Source organism: Clupea harengus, chromosome 4 (assembly GCF_900700415.2).
Source record: "Clupea harengus chromosome 4, Ch_v2.0.2, whole genome shotgun sequence".
Classification (NCBI taxonomy): Eukaryota; Metazoa; Chordata; class Actinopteri; order Clupeiformes; family Clupeidae; genus Clupea; species Clupea harengus.
The window spans coordinates 28,759,499-28,780,436 of record NC_045155.1 but is presented as its reverse complement, the minus strand read 5'-3'; the positions used below and the strand labels follow the sequence as shown (position 1 = coordinate 28,780,436).

Here is a 20,938-nt window from a genome sequence, read left to right as displayed (position 1 = left end):
GGTTGAAATCTGAAAGAGTATAATCTCTGTGATACTGTCGCATATAACATATTCATTTCGATTTCTGAGGTGTGATTTCTTCAACCCAAATTAGTTTGCTCAAGGAGGTTATCTCTTTGGCGAACAGGAAGCCTTGATAAGTCTACAGTGTCATCTTGCATTGTCATACCTACCCAGGTTTCACTCAGATTGAATTACTCCTGCACTGCATAGATTCCCATCATCAGGATTTCACCGAGCTACTTTCATAGAATCCAGCTTGAAGGCCTGACGATCTGGCAGACGAATGCTATCTTCACTTACTTTACATCAAACCGCGCTGGAAAGAAAGAAAAAGAAACACCTCCCTTGCCTTGGCCACTCTCCCTGCTCTCTGGTGGTGCCGCTGACTAGAAGCAGAACAGGCTGCGCATGAGCATGGACCGCCTTGCCTCTGGTCTGTTCTGGTCTGCGTGTTCGCGAGCAGGAACAAAGCATCCTCTTCAGCTCAGCCGATGAAGACGTCTCTCTGGTCTGATGTGCTCTGGCATGGCCGGGCTCCCTGGCGAGTGAGAGAGGGTAGTCACAGCCTGGCGGCCTTCTGGTTCCTGCCGGCCCGGCGATGAGGCTAGCAGCTGGTTGTCAGCACCTACCAGGCTTGGGCCATTGGCCCGGCAGATGCTCCCAGAACAGAGCTGCCTACAGAGAGAGCAGTCAGTGGAGAGAGAGCCCCGGTGTCAGTGTCTAAGGAGGTGAGGGGGCAGAGGCAGGGGCGTGTGTGTGTGTGTGTGTGTGTGTGTGTGTGTGTGTGTGTTGCGGGGGGGGGGGGGGGGGGGGGGGTATGGGCTCCTGATCCTCTTGAACTAATGATGCAACACCATAGGTCATTAGAATAGAGAGCTGTGTCCATTTGTCATCAGATGTCTTCCGTATGTATTCTCATGTGTCTGCGGATATCTGCCTCTTAAAGGCGCAGTGCCTTTGACATAGTGAAATAGTATCCTCCCTACTTCAATGTGACTTGTGTATGTTGTTTGCGTATTACTGTAGGTCTTGCTTTACACTTCGCAGCTGATAGCGTTATAACCTGTGAGAATCACAAAGCGTTTAACTTTGTAGTTTGATGAATTGAGCTAATGGCCAGGTTGCACTTTTTGTTGTCATGCTTACACCACTAACCACTGTCCCACTTCTGCTCCCTTAGTTAAATTAGGGCTCTAAGAGGCTTAAGTATCTGTGTGCTTTGTCATCTCCCTGCTGTGTATGACGCTCGCTAACACATGACCCTGCCTCCTCATCTCACCAAAGGCCCGGGCAGCTACGGGAATGCAAGGGACCATGGGAATTTAGGGACCATGCAGAATTTAGTTTGACTGACTAGGAGAAACCCATACGTACGAAACAGCATAAATGGGTCACAAGTGCCGCCCCTTCATGTTCAAAGCCTTTAACTCTCACGAATGACTATAGATTTCAGCACTGCAACCGGGGCAAGGGTACGTGAAATGGCACATCTAACGCCATTTACTGTTATTTAACGATCACATACTATGACACTGAAAAGAACATACCGTGGTTTCACTTCTCGCTCGCCATGTTTGACATCTACAATCTGTTTTATACGCTTTTGTTTTCTACGGAGGAATTGATTCTGTTCCATTCTTGTGTGCTGATGCATATGCATATCCCTTTCATGATTGTGTGATATTGTTACAAAGTACACGCATATGGACCATTGCCCTATGAGAAGCCATTGAATCCTTTCATAATGATCGAAGATCTAAGATCTAAGAGTCTGATTTCAGTCCAGAAACAATGGAAAATGACTTGCACAAGACTGCTGCCAAAATTACTTAAGCCCTTTTAGATAAATTATAACCTACAGGATTAGTTAATCATTTGAGTACACAGATGAAATACACTAAACTGGAGAGCTAAGTAAAGCTTAGAAAAATTGTACACCTTATTATATCATATTTCATATATCATCATATTTTCATATCATAACATTACATGATTAATATTACAACCAAGTCCTGTTTGACAGTTAATGTGTACAGAAAGCTTTTCAGTTTCAAACTGTTCTACAGAAATACTCAAAAAAATGTATTGTCTGTTAAAGTGGTTGGCATCTCTAACAAAATGTGCTCTGCTCTGGCATTTTGGAGTCCACCATGTTTTGAAGAAAGTATCGTTTTTCATTTTAAACGCATCTGAAAGTGCTTCTTAATGACGGTTGACCAATCTCCTTTTATAAACTCACTGAACTCAGTGGTTGGGTGGGCTACGGGGAAAAAGGCAAAGAGGAAAAATCAACCAATTCCGGATGAAGTTCATTATAATGTGTTCAACAAGGTATTGCCTTAACGTGTTAAAACTATACCCAGCAGTCTATAGTCTAGTACTTCTACGCTACATTTGAAATGAATCTGTGACCCTCTGACTTCCTCCTTCTCCTTTAGACTACAGTCAATTCACAGGGGTGTTGATGACATAGGCATGGCACACCTCACGGTTACCGTGGTTACACTGACATGTAGGCAGTGGCAAAAACAGGAAGAGGAAGTCCATAACATATTCATGCGATAGCCCACGGTGCCAGAGTTCTAACCCTCTCCATCCTGGCAGAGGCTAGCATGCCTCATCAGCAGCATCAGCAACAGCATAATTCCTCGGAGGGTAGCGAGGAGAAGGGGGGGATTCAGGCTCTCGCCATCCTATAGAGCGTAGCTCCTCCAAAGGATTGAGATGCGGGGCGGGGTGCGGAGAAAGCCGCTTCTGCACCTCTGACAACGCTCAACAAATTCCTCCTCTGATTTTTGCTGAAGCAAGTCGATCCCGTTCTCGATCTCGCTAATGGAGACAGACTGGGTGGTGTGAGTGTGTCTGTGTGTGTGTGTATTTCTAAAGGGCTGGAGGATGAAAAAAAGAGAGCAGCATCCCAGCTGTTACATAACCTCCCCCTGTGCAGCCTCGACATGTGCCTTTAAAAAAAAGGAAAGAAGGGGGGGGGGGGGGGGGAGAAAAAGAGAAATCAGGTGACCAGTCGGGCACATCCGCTGGTTTCACACAGGAGAGTGTCTTCACTTACTGCTAAACTGCAGAGAAGCAGGGGTTGCACAGGAGGGCTTGAGCTGTGTGTGTGTGTGTGTGTGTGTGTGTGTGTGTGTGGGGGGGGGGGGGGGGGTGCTGTTGAGGCCAGAGACCCAATATGGCACATATGGGAGAAATAGAGAGGGAGAGAGAGAGAGAGAGGGAGAGAGAGAGAGGGAGAGAGAATAACACAGAGAGGAGGGAGAGAGAGTGTAACACAGAGAGAGGGAGAGAGAGAGAGAGAGAGAGAGTAACACAGAGAGGAGGGGCATAGAAAGGACAGTAGGAGGATGGTGGCTGTATCTCTTTAACAGCGATCCCCCTCTCTATTTCTCTCTCTCTCTCTCTCTCTCTCTCTCTCTCTCTGTCTCTCTGGATCATTACTGAGTAACAGGCAGTGCTCACTTTACCCCCTCTGCTCTGCTCTGCTCTGCTCTGTTGCTGTTGCCGTTGCCACCACTGCTGCTGCTGCTGCTGCCGCCTGCTCCAAGAGGCTGTCCAAGAGGCTACGTGCTAATGTAGCGACAACAGTGGGCATAAAGAGAAAAAAAAGAAAAGTGTCGAGAATTAAATGCTGCGTCACGCTGAGGTAGAGAGAGCGGGAGGGAGAAAAGAAGAGAGGGAGGGAGGGAGGGAGGGAGAGCGAAAGAGAGAGATTTGTGCATAGTGTGTTTGTGTCTGCTCCTGTGTGTTTGATGGGGGGGGGTGTTTTGAGGGGGGCAGATCTATTTGTGTGTATGTGTGTCAGTAAGAACGAGTCGTCTGAAAAGGCGATTCTGCTGTTGCAACAAGATGAAAATAGAGTGCGTGTGTGGAGGGGGGGCAGTTAAGGGGAGGAGAGGGAGAAGGAGTGAGGTTGAGCGAGCTAGAGATTTTGGATTAGTTGCTACGTCACTTTTTCACGTCGAAGGGGAAAACAGTATCGAGGAGAATAGCAGCCTCAATTCGACCGGGCTTTCAACCTGAGAGTGGACGTGAGTGCGACCCAGTCCGTCATCCTCTCCTCCTCTCATCCTCTCTGCCTCCTCCTCTATTTCTCCTCTTAAAGGCTTCTTTCCTCCTCTCCCTCTGCTCTCCTTTCGAGCCGATAGTTAGACGTCGTAGTGCCGTAGTTCCAATATGGATGCTCTGGATCTGACACACTTTCTCCGGGTCTGAGTCCACAATGTTTTGATGGCGCACTGAGGTGCTTGCGCACTTTGGGCAGACGTCGAGTGAAGGGTTAAAGAAAGATCTCTTGTTCTGGAAGGTTCTTGAACGCAAGGTGAAGCGCATTTCACGGGAGTTATTGCACCGATTTTACGCATCACTGTAGAGACGAATGTATAGGTATGTACATATATCTGTAAATAAACACAGAGTATGTACGTATGTTTGTTTGCTTGACCTGACTAGACTTCGAGTGAGTGGGGAAGGTAACAGGTGATTTCAGTACATGTTTATGCTACCCACACACATTGATAAAGACATCCAGACATGGGTTGTGTCTCTCTACCGCCTACAACACGTCTGAGCCGCCCAGCGTCAGACTGTTAATATTTTACATTGGTCTCTATCCTCTGCGTTTTCTGACATTTGTTGTATTATACACTAGGTGTTCATGAGAAGGACCAGAGGAGTTGGTGAAAGAGGGTGTAGGGAAAGCGTTGTTTGTTGTTTATTAGAGGGCGCAGTCAGAATTGGAGCATGGGAGCTCATTTTGCCCCTCGCCTGGCCGCGCACGGAGACTGCCTGTAATTGTGCCTGCGTTATCAGTAGTGAACGTGGTTCTAGTGTTGACTATCAGTTCCTTCTCTCGCACTAGTTCCAGGTGTGTGTGTGTGTGTGTGTGTGTGTGTGTGTGTAGTTAGTTGAAACAGAGGAGATGACGCAGTCTTCTCTGCCATACTTCTGATCCGTGCTTTCTACTGTGTCATTCTCTGTCTCTCTGTCTCTCTTTTTCTCTTTCTATCGATCTCTATCTCTATTTTTTTCTGTCTTTCTGTCTCTTTCTGTCCATTTTTCTTTAAAGGTGGGGGTGTTGTCTGCAAGGAAGGGGACTGTGCCGAACAGAGGCTAAATGTCACGGCTCTTGATCAGAGAAAGAGCGAGAAAGAGAGGGAGCGAGAGGGAGAGAACGAGAGAGAAATTGTTTACCTTGCTCTCCTAGTGACTCTGCGCTGGCATGGCTCCAGTTCACATGCGCCACACTTCCCAAGGCAGCAGCACCAGAGCCCTGAGTGACAGCTCAGCTCTCCTATCAGACCAGTCCCGGCTACGCACACAACCACCAACCATTGGCTGAGCACAGGCAAGCAGGTGGAGGGCTGCGGCTGATTGGACGAGAGGTACTGTTGTCATGTTTGAGTGTTATGTGTTGTTTAAAGTTACACGTACATTTAAATTAAGAACCTGATGTTATTTTGTTTTGTATATTAGTGTTTAATGTGTAGAAATGTTGAAAGTAGATTTAAGAATGCATGTAAGGTTTCTTTTTTATGAGAAGCATACTATATGACTTGTTATTGGTGAACATTACCTAGCAGCCAGTACCCAATCCCTGTACTGTAGAAAAATGAGCCCTCGATCATACCGCACTCACTGCAGATATTTTGGCACGTGTGAGTTCCACAGGTCCTGGTTGTGTATCGTCTGACGCAGTTGGGCCGGGTCTTTTGCTCTGCTTGTTTACCTCTGCCACCGCCCTCTGTTCAAGCAGACTGGCCACTCCGCTACATCTCCCGTTCAGTGCGGCGGTGTTTCCCCATCAGTCAGGATCTCTGCGACGCCTGTTCGTTTCTCAATCTCTCCGATGGCCGGGACGCTTCCACTCCGACTCCTGTGACGAGGCAGTTTGAACTGTTAGTTCTTAATGATTGCAATATCTTCTGCAGGACCTGCTTCTAATCTAACGCGGCTCATTCAAGCCGCAATCCGTGATTCGGCCGGTGGTTAATGAGTTTATATTCACAAGGGGATGAGGCTTTTTTTTGAGGGGAGGGGTGGGGTGGAAAGCGGCACCTGCATTAGTTTACTAGGTAACAGCAGGTCTCAGGTCAGCCGGAGTATCGCCCTCAGATCCCTTATTGAAACATTTTGGGCATGGTTAAAGGCACAATCTGTGATTCTGCTGAAAGGTTATTGCTATTTGAGATCAACAGACGATCAAACTACACTCCTCCCTTCCGTGCTCCCGAAGCAACGCGTTGATTGGCTGGAATAGTCTATGGTTCGGTTCCGAGCCACTTTGTTTCCCATTTAAGGAGCTAGGACTGTGTACAAACACTTAGAGTGTTTTTTAAAGCATACACACAGTACGGACACCCTCAGGGACCGCGAGGAGCAATTTGCTGTACTTGACAAAAAGTGTGTTGCATTAGAATCACAGACTGCACCTTTAAGGGGATGGCACACCTGACTGCGCCTCTCCGGGGCTACTGCTCTGGACTGGGGCGGTTTGGCTCCATGTCCCCAGAAGATGCTGGAGCATCAGGGCATGGGGGGGGGGGGGGGGGGGGGGGTCTGCAGTGCAGCTGCTCCTGCTGCTGCTGTTCCAATCCAGGCCAAAGAGCGGGGCTTTGGCTGCCACTCTGTGTGTGACCCACAGCTCGCCTCGCATTGCTGGGGGGTCATTTCTTATGAATGAGGCTAGCAACAGGAGAGCGCTTTGTATGTGTGTGTGTGTGTGTTTGTGTGTGTGTGTGAGAGAGAGAGTGTGTGTGTGTGTGTGTTTAGCCATGCATTGGGAATTTCTGTGACGCAGACAAGAGCTGTTGATGTTTTCACTTGACTTCGCAGGGCAGCGCATGCCTCGTGTGATAAACCTGGCAGCGGTGCGAGACATGAACCGAGTTTCGTATGTGTTTCACAGGATGGCCTTCTCACAGACTTCTATGCGGACGTTTATACTGACATTAAGATACGTATGTAGAGATGCAGCATAAATGTGGTTTGTCGTAACCATCTTTACTTTATTTAGTAACATTTTAGTAGGATTGGTTCTTCTTGAAACATGTGGACTGGATTGGCAGGAAAGTACTGAACCACCTTGTTGAAATGTTGCAATGTTGCATGAAGTGGCTGGTATATGATGTCTTATTGTCGCATATTTTCATTTTGCTGTTGCGCAATGCTGGATGAATGGATGCTAAGTGCCTTTCATTTGTTATTCAATTTCAAGTTCAACTTCTAAGGGGAAAGAGAAATTGGATTAAGACACTTTTGTCGTCCAAACTACAGTCGTGGCCTGGATGTTGTTCTCGACGGCATATGGAAAAAGAATACTGGCCCTTTAAATCTTTTATAAACATTACACAACAAGCGGAGGGGCAGGGAAGCAACAAACTAGAAGGAAAAAAGTGAGAGGGCTGAGCCAGTGAAAGGAAATAAGACACCTCCGAACAGCAACTGTCACCAAGGGCCATTACAGCCACAACAAAAAAACAACAACGTAACAACACAACAACAACTATTGGGCAGCTCCGCTTGTAACCGGTCTACTGTTGCACTATTAGTTAGATAAGGGGTTGTACGCTGTTATGAGTGCTGTCCAGTTTCGCTCGTGGGGAATATCAAAGCGAAGACACTGTGCCCTATGGAGAAGACAATAGGAGAAGCAGAGGGAAGGGAGTGAAACTATTTTGGCAGCAGCCTGCCCCGTCCTAACTCCTCATCTAATCAGTGAAAGTACAAGGAGCACTCAGGAGTGGCCCGCTGTAGAGAGGAGTGGAGGGCGAGGCGAGGCGCGGCGCGGTGGAAATCAGAGAGGATTAAGGCAATGAGGGTAGGTGCATGCCCCCGCACAGGCCAACAGGGGGAGAGACAGAAGACAGGGACAGAAAGAAAGAGAGAGAAGGAGAGAGGGGGCAGAAAGAGAGAGAGAGAAGGAGAGAGGGGGCAGAAAGAGAGAGAAGGAGAGAAGGGGCAGAAAGAGAGAGAGAGAGAAAGGAGAGAGGGGGCAGAAAGAGAGAGAGGAGAGAAGAAGAGAGGGGGCAGAAAGAGAGAGCGAGAGAGAGAGAGAAGGAGAGAGTGGGCAGAAGAGGCACGGTTTGGCAGGGTTAGGATTGGTGCACTCCTGGCACTGCCGGCGTAAGGGCACTCCCCGCCAGAATCCACCGCTTCCTCTAACTTCCTCCATTTCAGGGCGGTGGTTGGTGGCAAGGCAAGGCACGGCACGGCGAGGTCCAGAGGCGTAAGCAGGAGTGTGTGCGGAGAGAGGCACTCTGATTCTGCTCCCGCTCAGCACCCTCTCTCTCTCAAGTGCACCAGGTGAGCAAGGGGATTAGTGAAGACGATGTTTTACATCGCCGCTTCAACTCCGTGCTGAGTGGATGCTGTTTGTTTACCTTGCATATATAGAGACCATTCATAGCTTTCCAGTTCTCCCGTAACGCATCTTCGTAAACGAAAACCATTACAATCCTTTTTTATTTTTTCTTCATCTGCTCACGATGTTACATTGTCATCTTAATCGACAGTGCGCATGTGTGAGTGTGTGTGTGTGTGTGTGTGTGTGTGTGTGTTTGTGTTGAGATGACTACTGTAGTCCAGGTGATTTGAGATTTAGCTGTGCCCTATTGGATGTTGCGGTGCTGCCTTACTGGTTACAGTCAGTGCTATTGGTTGGTCATTTTGACAAGGTATCCGTCAGTCGGCTGCTCGTAACAAAAACACAGATGATAACACTACGCACATTATTGGATATATCATTTGACTGAGGTGTATGGGTCAGTACCACAGACTTTTCTAATAATCTAGCCTACTTGTAACAAGTGCAGTACTGATATATATATTTAATAGCATGCGTGAAATGGCAGTCATCATTTAAGTGTGAAGGAAGACGAAGTTCAATGGCATGTTTTACTGTGAGGATGTTGACATCAAAGCTCGGCGAGGGGTTATTGGACATGAAGGCACTGTCGCCATCTCTCAGCTCATACAAGAATCCCTAGCATGGGTAGCACTCAGTCGGAATCCATATTCACACATCTAACCCAGCGTTGCTATTAACAGATTCACTCAAGCTCTGCTGTTTTTATCCCTAACCCAACATTACTAGTAACAGACTCACTCAAGCTCTGCTGTTTTTTTTCGCAAGTCAACCAGAAGTCATTGGTTGCTGTAGCCACACTGATCTAATCAAATTGCAGTAAAAGTGAAATGATCGTCCAATCAAACAGCAGTATACCTTCTCCCCATGAACATCAAACGTATCATATAGCATCGTTTGATAAAGGGTCACCTTCTACGACTGCCCGTTGTTAATGTCACCTGATATGATTCCACAGATTTGTGATTTGATTTGGGATGCTGCTATCTCATCCAAATTCACGTCCGTGTGTGCTGTGTGTGCACCTATTGATAAAGCATCTTTTACCTCTTTTAGTTCCTCTGAGGGTGTTTGCTACAGAGGTAATTGGATGTGGTGAAAAGGACCCTTGGCATGGAAAGGCTGTCTCAGCCGGTTTGTGGGTGTTAAGTTTCTGTTCGCCAAGTGAAAGAACAACAGATTAAATATAAAGTCTTTGAATGGGGTAAACTTAAGGTCAGTCAGGTTGCTCTGTCAGTACATGCGAACCAAACCCCAAAAATATGCAGATGATCATTCCAGGAACTAAGGTTAATGGAATGCTGGACGCTCAGCGGAATTTGAACTTGAAGCAGCTTGTTATAAGTCCTGCGTAGAGCAGAATCAGCATGTTTATTTGAATGTGTTTTTAATACCATTGCATTTAAGATGATTTCAGTTGTTTCAAGTATGTTTGTTTATGCCGAAATTATACCAACCCTATACATCCATGCTGACATAGAATTCAGAACCCAAATCTGCATCGAATGGACTACTTCACTGTCAAACTAAATCCATGTACAACGTACTCAGTGCCGCATGAAGTAACGTGCACACACACGCAGTCCCCGCTGGAGGGAGCTGTGTGTAAATATCTCTTCCACTGAGTGCCGCATGAAGTAACGTGCACACACACGCAGTCCCCGGTGGAGGGAGTTGTGTGTAAATATCTCTGTGACAGTAGCGGCCAAAATCCTGTCAGGACTGCTGGATAAGCACAGAGTCCAGGGCTAAGCCTTTAATGACCTAATTATACATCATGCTTCAGGGACCTCCGCTTTTGCAACAGAATGGATTCAACAGGTGAGGTGCCAGAGAACTGACACAGGACTGACTGTCACCCTGTGACCTGTGACCCCATGTGGGGGGGTCATGCTCCTGGACGCATAAGCCCCTCAGGTAACACATTATTCCCTTATGTTGCGTCCTACTCCGAGCCACCAGGGGGCGTAACAACCCCCTTCACTAACATTAGAAAATGTATTACATTCATATTAGGGAAATGTTCATGATGCTTATTATGTGGTACAGTACAGTAGTAAATATATTGGACCACATGAGCAAAGCATGAACCCTACTTATTTATAAAAGGGTTGTCTATGATTTTGTGTTCGGTATGTTAATGAACACATTGCTCTTAATGGCCAGGACCTCTTAGTTAGCATGATGCATTTATAAACATGGTGAAGTCTGTCTGTCCTTCTCATGCATTACAGCTTGCGTGTTAACTTGTCAAAGATTTCTGTCACTTTATCTCTAATCACTCACATGGCCCAAATACTTTCTGTAGTAAAACTTTATACTTTTTGCAGCTGCTGCATCGCTCTCTGCATTGTAAGTGTTTCTGTGTGTGGTGGATTTATGTTTCTATGTAGATGATTCACACCTGAAGAAAAACTGAGGTCCCTCTTTCTCCAGGACCAGAACAAAGTTTGGATCCAGTATCTTGGAGAACTACTTGTCCTCCTGTTCTCAGTGAAGACGCATGGCACTAGTATGTACCGAGATCAGGACAACCTTACACACTTCTCCAGGAAGCTGGTCTCATATGGTGGCTTAGAGTTGTTACGCATCTAGCACCATTTGAAATCAGTGTTCCTGGGGTAGATCAAGCTTCTAAAGAGCCCCCTCTGAAAGCTGTGAAGAGCTTCTACAAGATCCAACTGCCCAAGGATGATGGGTTGAAGGTCGTGTGTCCGGCCCTGCCGTGGTTCCTGGAGATTCTTGTCCTCTTACCAAGGCTGACCGATTTCTTTTAGTGTTCAGAGTCTTTATGAGTTCTAGCACCATTTGAAATCGGTTACAATGAAGGACTAAAATCGACCGGAAGATTGAGACACAACACTTCCAGCTTCCTGTTCACACTCCCAGCTTCCTGTTCACACTGGAGAGAATAGGAGGAGGTATGAGCCATTGCCAGATGGACCTGTATGGTAAGTGTTCAGAAATGATTAGGATTTTAGTTAACGAGGGGAGCGGAGGATGCTTTAAGACCAGGGGATGACCGTCAGGGAACCTCCTCCAGTGGCCCCCTCTAAGTTCCTGGTTTGAGCTCTCCACCCCTCTAACTCACCCTGTTCTACGGTTCCTGGTTTGAGCTCTCCACCCCACTAACTCAGTCTTTTCCTGGTTTGAGCTCTCCACCCCTCTAACTCAGTCTGTTCCTGGTCTGAGCTCTCTACCCCTCTAATTCAGTCTTTTCTATCTGTTCCTGGTCTGAGCTCTCCACCCCACTAACTCAGTCTTTTCTATCTGTTCCTGGTCTGAGCTCTCCACCCCTCTAATTCAGTCTTTTCTATCTGTTCCTGGTCTGAGCTCTCCACCCCACTAACTCAGTCTTTTCTATCTGCCATGGGCTGCAACTCTGAAATGACTTGGACTAATTATCATAAAAACCCAACGCTTGGAAATTAATCCAATTAAATGGGTCTGACCTGTGTGCTCAGACTTTGGAGCTGCTAGTGAATAAATACTCCCAAGGTACATGAAGTAGATTTACAGACTGTTATTAAGGAGGAGTACCTCGATTTGATATGAGACTGAACTTCAATACAAACATTGCATCCTTCTCTGAAGTAGATGTGTCCCTGTAGACCAATAGTGCTAGATGTATCTGCGATCAAATCTGAATACATAGTTATATAATGGCCAAGAAAATATTTTAATAGGCAAAAATAATGTTTGGAAATACTCCTTTATTTGATCATAAACCATATTTATCTGCATATATTGCACATAATCCTCTGTCCTTGCCATCCCCTCTATTGTGAGCTATTTTAAATAGTTACTGTATATAGTTTACATAAGATGTATGTTTCAGATGAATTCATTCCATGACTGTAAGACCTCCTGAAGGATACACTGCAGTAATTATCACTCTGAAATGCATTTATTCCATTTAGAAATGTTTAGTGTTCAGTGGTGCTTTTTGTTGCCATACACATGAATGTCCTCTTGACTACATTACTGTGCAGATGAATAAAATATATTTTAATATATCCAAACAACAAAAACTCAAATGTATTCTGGTATGTCATATGTGTCATTTCTAACTTGGTAAACAGCTGATTCAGCAGTCATTTTGCATATTTTGAAATGTTTGCAATGTACACACATTCATTTGTGCTTTCCTTCTTACACTGCTGTGTGTGATTTAAGAAGCAGCACAATACATGCCAACTCTAGCCTGCCTCCCACCCATCGATTGGCCCGGACCCCCCATCTCCTGGTGATCCCCATCAGCTGTGATGGACAAACACAAACATCACAATGAACAGCTTTCTGTGTTGAGAACAGAGGGCACACATCAGAACCCCTCTGTGTGTCATTACTTTAGAGATACATCACTGTACACACACACAACTATGTCACCTCCAAGTATTTGCTGACACCCTGACAGGGATCAGAGAAGATGGCGTTTGAAGCATCTAACTCACAAGACTTCTTCCCATTGCATCTGCAGAGATTGGACAGATTAGAAAGCACACACATGATCCTTTTAGTCTTTGCATTTCTGATAAACAAAGACAGGATTTGGAATGCAACCTTGTTGCAATTTAATTTGCATGCAGTCATTGAGCCGATGCTTTTATCCAAAGCAACTTACACTGTTGTACGGATGAACATTATTATGAGTCTGGGTGTCTCTGGGTATCAACACCAATGACCCTGGTGTTGTTTATTTGCCAGTTGAGCTACAGCAACACAATCCTTGCTTTTGACTTTTTAAAGGCTATTTATCAGCTTGAATTGAAAGACTCTGAACTGGAGCGTAGGTTGTCTGTTTGAGAGTGGTAACAGTGGGAGGTTGTTGCTAGTCTATGGGGGCAGGTCAGGCGATCCCTCCTTCCATAATTGGCGTGATGAATAGACAGTTTTCCCCTGGCTTGAGATAAATCAGCATTGAAATAACAATTACAAATATAACAAAACTCGATTTTAAAAATGAAATAAATTGTGAATGAATGAATATTAGTGTTATTATTATACATATTACCTTTGGATATGTAATGTGGTAGGTTCTGTCGTCAGTTATTATTATAAAACTAGGTCTAATGCTCAGAATTTCTGAGTCACATCCTGTGAACCTCTGCATGACTTGTTTACATGTGTTTGAAGGTTTACCACAGCTGATAACACTCAGGTCGTGTTCACACGTTACACTTCTTCCTGTGTGTCAAAAAGGAAGAACCATTTAGTATAACACCATAGAGGGTCAGTAGGTACGGTCACATTTGAAAAGCTTGTTGTAAATATATAGTCACACTTACTGGCTGGGAGGCATGTGAAAGATACATCCCAGTCCCAGCGAAAGGATCAGAGAACACAGAGTTTGCACCGGGTACACCACAACTAGAAATGCCATAGCATCTATAAAATAAATGATATATAGTATTCGTGTTTTACTGTGCATGTGTGCATTAGTGTGTATAACATTCCAGGTATGTGCATTATTTTCAGGTTTGGTACCTGTCAGACATGATGCGTTGAGACTGGTACTGGTGGCATTGGGTGTTTGAAATCTGATTACATGGCTGAGTCCACCTTGATAAAACCCAATTCTGTGAAATGACACTCAGTTACAGAAATGTCTATTCAACAAACAGGAAGTTCCTTTTCCAGGAACATGATTCATGTAGTGTGATGGGAGCAATCTCAGTCCCTGGGTTTCACTTTCCCTGGAGTGCCAATGGTCATAAATGTATGAGCTCTTTCCCTGGAGTGCCAATGGTCATCAATGTATGAGCTCTGAGTTACTTTGGATGACCACATCTGTCAAGAGATTTAATCTGCTGCCAATGGAAATATGAGATGGTAGTAGGTTCACTGAATCGGTTTTAAAGGTGTTTAAATGTTTTGTTTGTTTCATTGTTTCTTTGTTTATGATTTGCATATGTAGCCCATGTGTAGGCATATATGTCTTTGATGTACCACAGGAGAGATGTGCTGTCCCGCCTTCACAGACTGTGGATTTCCTGGCCTCTATGCCTGAAAACAAGGAAAAGCAGCTTGGAGGATGGAGAGGATGGACAAAAAATAAATCAAGTATTGAAACATAGAAAATGATTCTATCATCAACAGATAAATAATATGTCTTACCATTCTGGCACAGGTCAATGAATGCTGGGGGAAAAGTGTGTCATTTTACTTCTTCTATTTACATCACATCTTTCAAAAAACAAATAGGCCAATAATTTAGCGACACCGTGATGTAGGCCTAATTTTGCTACAAGTAGAATGGCAACCCAGAGCACTTCCCAAGAACTGGTCTTGTACAGGCAACATACCAATGAGTCAGAAGAGTGTCTGTCCCTGCATTGTGAAAAGTCTCAGCTAGAGAAGTGTTGTGTTTGTTTAAATAGGCAAGGCACCAGCCTCTTATCAGGACACACTCCCATTAACTGGACTCCTGGCAAAATCCTTTCACCAGGAAACCACCAGGAATCTGTTGTTAGATAAGATAAGATGAGATAAGACTGTGTGTTAATCAGCAGCACAAAGACAGATGAAGAAATGTAGATATGAATAAATAAATAAATAAATTAATTAAAAAACAAATCAGCTACAACAAGGAATGATAGTGTGCACTAAACAGGCTCATGTATTTGCAGTGTCCAAATATACATGTAGTGCAAAATGCCATGATAAAGAGCAAAAAAAAAAATGATCACTGGTTCATGTATTTAAAGAGATTGAAGTGTCCAAAGTGTATATAATTGCAGTTGTAGAGTGTCCTGGGGAGGTGCAAAAAGAGTCTCAGGTGCGGTGGTGCAGCCAGATGGCTGTCGGCACAAAGGAGTGCCTGAATGGCCTGGTCTTGCACATGGGGGAGATGAGGCCGTGGTGAAAGGTGCTCCTCATCTGCCTCAGCTCATCATAGAGGAGATGGGAGAGGTTGCCCTGTGTGATCTGGATTTTCCACCACCATAGCATACATGTGTAGGCTTTGGGTCACTTTATTTGGATGGTCCCCAATAGGCTCTTTACCAAACAAGGTACGGGTTGGTTAAAGGTTAAAGGTTAAAGGTTGAAGTCAGGGGTTGGGTTTGGTTAACGTGATGTTCAGTGAACATGATTAGAACTTGAAGACGGGACTTGAACTTCAACAAGCCATATGTAAAGCCTCTGCAGGCAGTCTATCCAAATAAAGGCGTTGTTGTCACATGTCAACATGTCAGACCTTTGACCAGAGGCAGTGCTAGGAGTTGAAACATTTTCAGGCAGTTTGAGACATCGCCCCGATAGGTTACCCATACACTCGCGTTGATAACGGAGAAAACATTTATGAGGTTTTTATAGACAGAAATAACAATTCATGTGACCATCGTGCTGTTTGAATTGCCCAAAACACAATGTCAGCCTTTGTTTGATAAACCGAGGTGTACACAGGGCTATTTAAAGAGTGAGATTGATTTCAAACTGGTATATCCATGGCCATCATACTGGGGTCATAGATGGGATAAAACATAATGCTACCTCTCAATGGCCTATTATTTTGTCTCTCTCTGCTATCACGGGAAGCGTAGCCCGTATACAAACGCACACATTTTGACAGATTACTGAGATTGTTCTGCCTTCTCTAGGAAATGCTAAATTCAGTAGCTTTAGTAGTTATAGATGAGGAAATACTGCCACCTAGTGGACAGCCCACACAAGGGAAGACGCGCAAGCTTGGTTTTCACTTATTGAGTTGTACCACGAAAGAACACACTGGTTAAGCTGAAGTCATCCTCGAAGAGCATTCTTCCACGCGTGAGCTTTGGATAGTATTTGTCTGTAAGTGCATTTTATAGTGTGTTTTGTTGCTGTGTAAATGCCGTTTAGACATTTTTGGAAATAGGTTGAATGTACGTTTTACAAATGTCGCGAATTCAGAGCTAGAAAATAGCTAAATGATGCTAGCTCTCGCATTCATGCTATCTTTGTGCCACATTGTTTTACGTGGTATTTATGTATGTCTTTGTTTTTGTCTGTTCCAGTTTTACAAAATTATCTTTCCTGTATGAATATCTGCTGGTGAAAACATAAACGCAAGAAAACCCAGACTTGTAATTCATCATCTTTATTCGTGAGGAAAAGTGTTAGCTAGCTGCCTAAGCCTGCTAAGAAGGAATGAAGGTAGAGGACAGCAAAGAGATTGTTTATGGCTTTGAAACTAAAATGTCTATATGCTATAGACAACCAAACTGTAACAAACCTGCTAGCGACAGATAACAAATCCAGGGCTTAATTATTTGCACCCCTTCCTCCGGTGTCCAAGGGTGCGAGTTTGAGCCCAGTCGGAATAGTTATATAAAACCGTATAGCAAGCAACAAGTTAAAAATTGTTTACTGTAGATGGGTGTTATTTAATGAATATCTGACAGATCATGTGAAAATGATTAAAGGTAAGGTTACATGATGAGAATGTGTAACGGGAGTAAATGTCATTCATTTGAACACATGTTTGGGGGCGGGACAGCCGATCTCGTTCTGTATATTTGCTGTGTCGCTGTTTGTGTGACATCTCTCTACAGGTGTTCCTTATCTGCGGGCTGATTTGACCACCTACGGGATTGGCTGGGTAAAGGCATAAGAACAAACCAAGATCTCCTCTCAAGGCTCGCACCCGACTACGGACGACAACGGTTTCTATACACGGAGGCGAGATCCGGAGCCAGCTGCTCTCTTCCCCGAGTCCTGAATGATCGGTCAGCACGGTGCCTCCAAGCCTCACCAGATTGTTCAACGCACTCAACTCCACGCCATAAAGGGAAGTAGCTCCGCTATTGCTGTATGTGTGTAAGCAGGGCCGGCGATTGCTATAGACGAACTAGGCGACTGCCTAGGGCGACAAATGGGTTGGGGGGGCCCTCTAGTGTCGCCCTTAGACCTACTTCCTATTAATCATAGTGAGAATAACAAGCAAATTAAAACATGTCTATTAATCATGATCATCCTAGGGCGCCCCTTCAGCCACACGTTTACTTGTCAACCCGATTTTTAGATTGAATTGAAGGTTATTGTCGATAATTTCCTAATTGGGGGGGGGGGGGGTTGCGTTAAGTTACGTTACATTACGTTAGTTATGTAAGGGCTCCTGCACACTGCCAGGGTGGGTGGGTGGGGTGAGCGTGTTAGCTACGTGGCATTCGCAAAAATGAAGCGGTCTAAACTATCTGGAGCAAAGGGACGAAAACGAAGAAAGGAAGAAGAGGAAAAGAAAGCCAAGTGTACAGGTAAGTCTTCTCATCTCAGCCATTAAGGTGTCAAACGAAATAAATGTAGTATTGTGCATCACCTAATATTGGACGTTTCATTGCTGTCACTTAGGCTAGCTATAGCTAGCTAGCGACTGTTACTTTGCTAATTTGCTACGTAGGCTATTACTAGCAAACGTAACTTCACTGATAACCTACATGGATGTAAATGTCAAAAGACCAGTATCTGGATAACGTATCCTAGTTATGAAAAGTACAGTTGCTCTCTACATTCATTATAAATAGCATAAGTTCTGTTTAGTGAATTCACAACTAGCAGGTGCATACACACAGTAACCATTTTGGGGATAGTGTTGGTGTTCACCCTTCTGTACAGTTCCTCCCCAGGAATATACTAAAATATATATGTTTTTTGTTTTGTTTTGTTTTCATTTTTTATTTTTGTTTTAAATTGGCCAGATGCACTCAGGCAATTTTTGCAGAGGCCGGCACCTGCTGGAGAAAGGACGCCTGATTCGCCTCTGTAAGTAGCCTATACAACTAGTACTATTGTTGCTGTTTTTGTTATTGTTATTATTATTATTAGCAATTATTACTTTCATAATCACATCACATTAATACTACTGATGGAATCTCTGTAAGCACGCTTAAGTTGAAGAAGGGACCGGAGAGTTGAAGTCAGGTTTCTGGAGTTTATTTTCCATGCTATAATCAAGATTACCCTTACCACGCACCTCAACCCAACCCATTGCATTTATTACAGTTTACTCGGATATCGAATCAAACCGCCTCGCTCTGAAAAGCAAATGCCTGCACCGGCACGATGGCTCGGTCAGCTAATATTGCGAATTTGAAAACGTCTTTCACCCTGTAAAAATTCAACACTGGAAGTATGTGCGCTGGACCTCAAGTAATTTATCCAACGTTTGTTCACAGCCTACACCCCTATGTACTTTGGTCAAAACAATTCTGCACATAGAATGAGCGTAAATAGCTTACCTGTCCCGTTCACAATGTATGAAGCGTTGGCTCGGATTCTCTGCTGTTTCGGGGAGATATAGATCTCCTCCGGCATTCGAAGGACCATGATGGAATCTCTGTAAGCACGCTTAAGTTGAAGAAGGGACCGGAGAGTTGAAGTCAGGTTTCTGGAGTTTATTTTCGCCGTGGAGACCCCCTCTCAGCTTGGTGCTCAGAGCAAGGCCTACCTGATAGCAGAATGTGTAGGCATTTATACATTTCAGTCAGGTAGAATACAATAGAAGAGGGGATGACCACACCCTTTAGGTGAGAGGAAGGGGGAGACAGTGGGGGTGAGGGGTTCACCTATGGGGGGAGGGGGTGATACTATGGCACAAAGGGTCTTAGCAGGAAGGAGCCTATCTGGGGGGGGAAGGGTTCACAAGCCACTTGTTCAGGTCTCAGTGAAACAGACGGAGTACACATCCAAAATGAGTTGCAGATACAACATAAGGAGTTAATGTCTTACAACAACAGAATAGCAATATTTCCAGTTCCATCACTACTTATTGTAATCAGTAGCCTAGTATTATTTAGCCTGGTAGCAGTGGTGGCAGTAATTGTAATTTATCTACTACAAGTTACATGGTCAGATAAAATGTATTAATGCAACTATGTGGTAGGATGATAGAAAAGAACAAAGGCAATTGTGTAACGAACAGCATGGATTAACTCTGTGTTTAAATACAGCTGCAGGAGAAGGGACATCCAGTAGTACTCAAGGGGCCAGTAACACACAGGCCAGGAATACACCGCCTGCATCAGGTGAGTCTATTTAATAGTATTTATTCAAACCACATCCATACTTTAAAGTACAATAGAAACATGTTAGCATGTATTAAATACAATAGCTTGTTTTCTTAAACAAGTTCAACCACATTCATGATCATTTCACTTATTATATTAAACACTGCTTGTCTGGCTATACAATATGCTTGAATACAGGTGAAGGTGAAGGGACATCCAGGACCACATCAAGCACCCAGGGCACCAGTGAAACTACACTGCCGCCTGCAGACACCTCACCCTCCGCAATTCCTGATATCCAGGGAGAACCTATAGATCCTGCTGCGCAAAACTCAATCTCGCCTAGGGCAACCAAAGGGCTAGAGCCGGCCCTGTGAGATACAAGATCTCAATCCTCGGTCTGTGCGAAACCAGATGGCTCCAGACAGGAGAGGTGAAACTGGCCAGCGGCGAGTCCATACTCTATTCTGGACATCCGGATGATGAAGCACCACACACAGAGGGAGTGGCCTTTATGCTCTCCAAAGAAGCACAGAGGGCCCTCATCAGCTGGGAACCCATTCATTCCAGGCTTATTACAGCAAGATTCAAAACTACCCATAAAAGAATCAACCTACAACTCATACAGTGTTATGCACCCACCAACAACACAGAGGAGGAAACGAAAGAAATGTTCTATAACCAACTACAACAGCTACTCCAGGCCAGGAAAGAAAAAGACATCACTATACTCATGGGCGACATGAACGCAAAGGTGGGAAACAACAACAGTGGATACCAACTGGTGATGGGGAAACATGGAATCGGCTGCATGAATGAAAACGGCGAGAGAGATTTGCAGACACCTGTGCTGACAGTCTTTCCACATAAACCCATCCACAAAGCCACCTGGATGTCACCTGATCAAACTACCGAAAATCAAATCGACCACATATGCATAAACAGGAAGTTCAGGCGCTCTCTCCTAGATGTCTGTGTGAAGAGGGGGGCAGACGCTGGGTCAGACCACCACCTACTGGCTGCAAAACTCCAGCTCAAGCTGAAGCGATGCAACAACCCCACCAACACAAGAACAAAGTTCAACACCCACCTCTTCCAGGACATAGGAACAACTGAACTGTACCAAACCACCTTACAGAACAGGTTCCAAGCCCTGCAAGAAGAACAGCACAAATCAGTGGAAGAGCACTGGAGCAACCTGAAAAACATATGGAAGGAGGCGTGCCTAGAAGTAGTGGGGAGAAAAGCAACAAACCATAAAACCTTGGTTGTCAACAAACACACTGAAGAAAATTGAAGAAAGGAGGACAAAAAAAGACACACCAAACAAAAGCAAAACCCAAGCAAAAAAGGCAGCAGCTCACAAAGAATATGAAACAGCAAATAAAGAAGTGAAGAAAAGTGCAAAATGTGACAAGCGGAATTACATTGAGAATTTGGCACGGGAAGCAGAGGAAGCAGCTGGAAAAAACAACATCAAAGAACTCTACATGACCACCAAGAAACTAGCTGGTAAGTTTAGACAGACAAACACCCAGATCAGGGACAAACAGGGACGACTCCTCACCATCAA

At 44.8% G+C, this 20,938-nt stretch overlaps 1 long non-coding RNA gene across 1 annotated transcript; it reads right to left on the bottom strand.

Moving 5' to 3' along the window:
- Positions 1-12,268: 12,268 nt before the first annotated feature.
- LOC116220373 lies at positions 12,269-17,023 on the bottom strand. The gene is made up of 2 exons (XR_004163614.1): positions 14,498-17,023; positions 12,269-14,386 (listed from the first exon to the last, which is right to left on the bottom strand). It is a non-coding gene; the product is annotated as an uncharacterized LOC116220373 (long non-coding RNA).
- Positions 17,024-20,938: the final 3,915 nt, after the last annotated feature.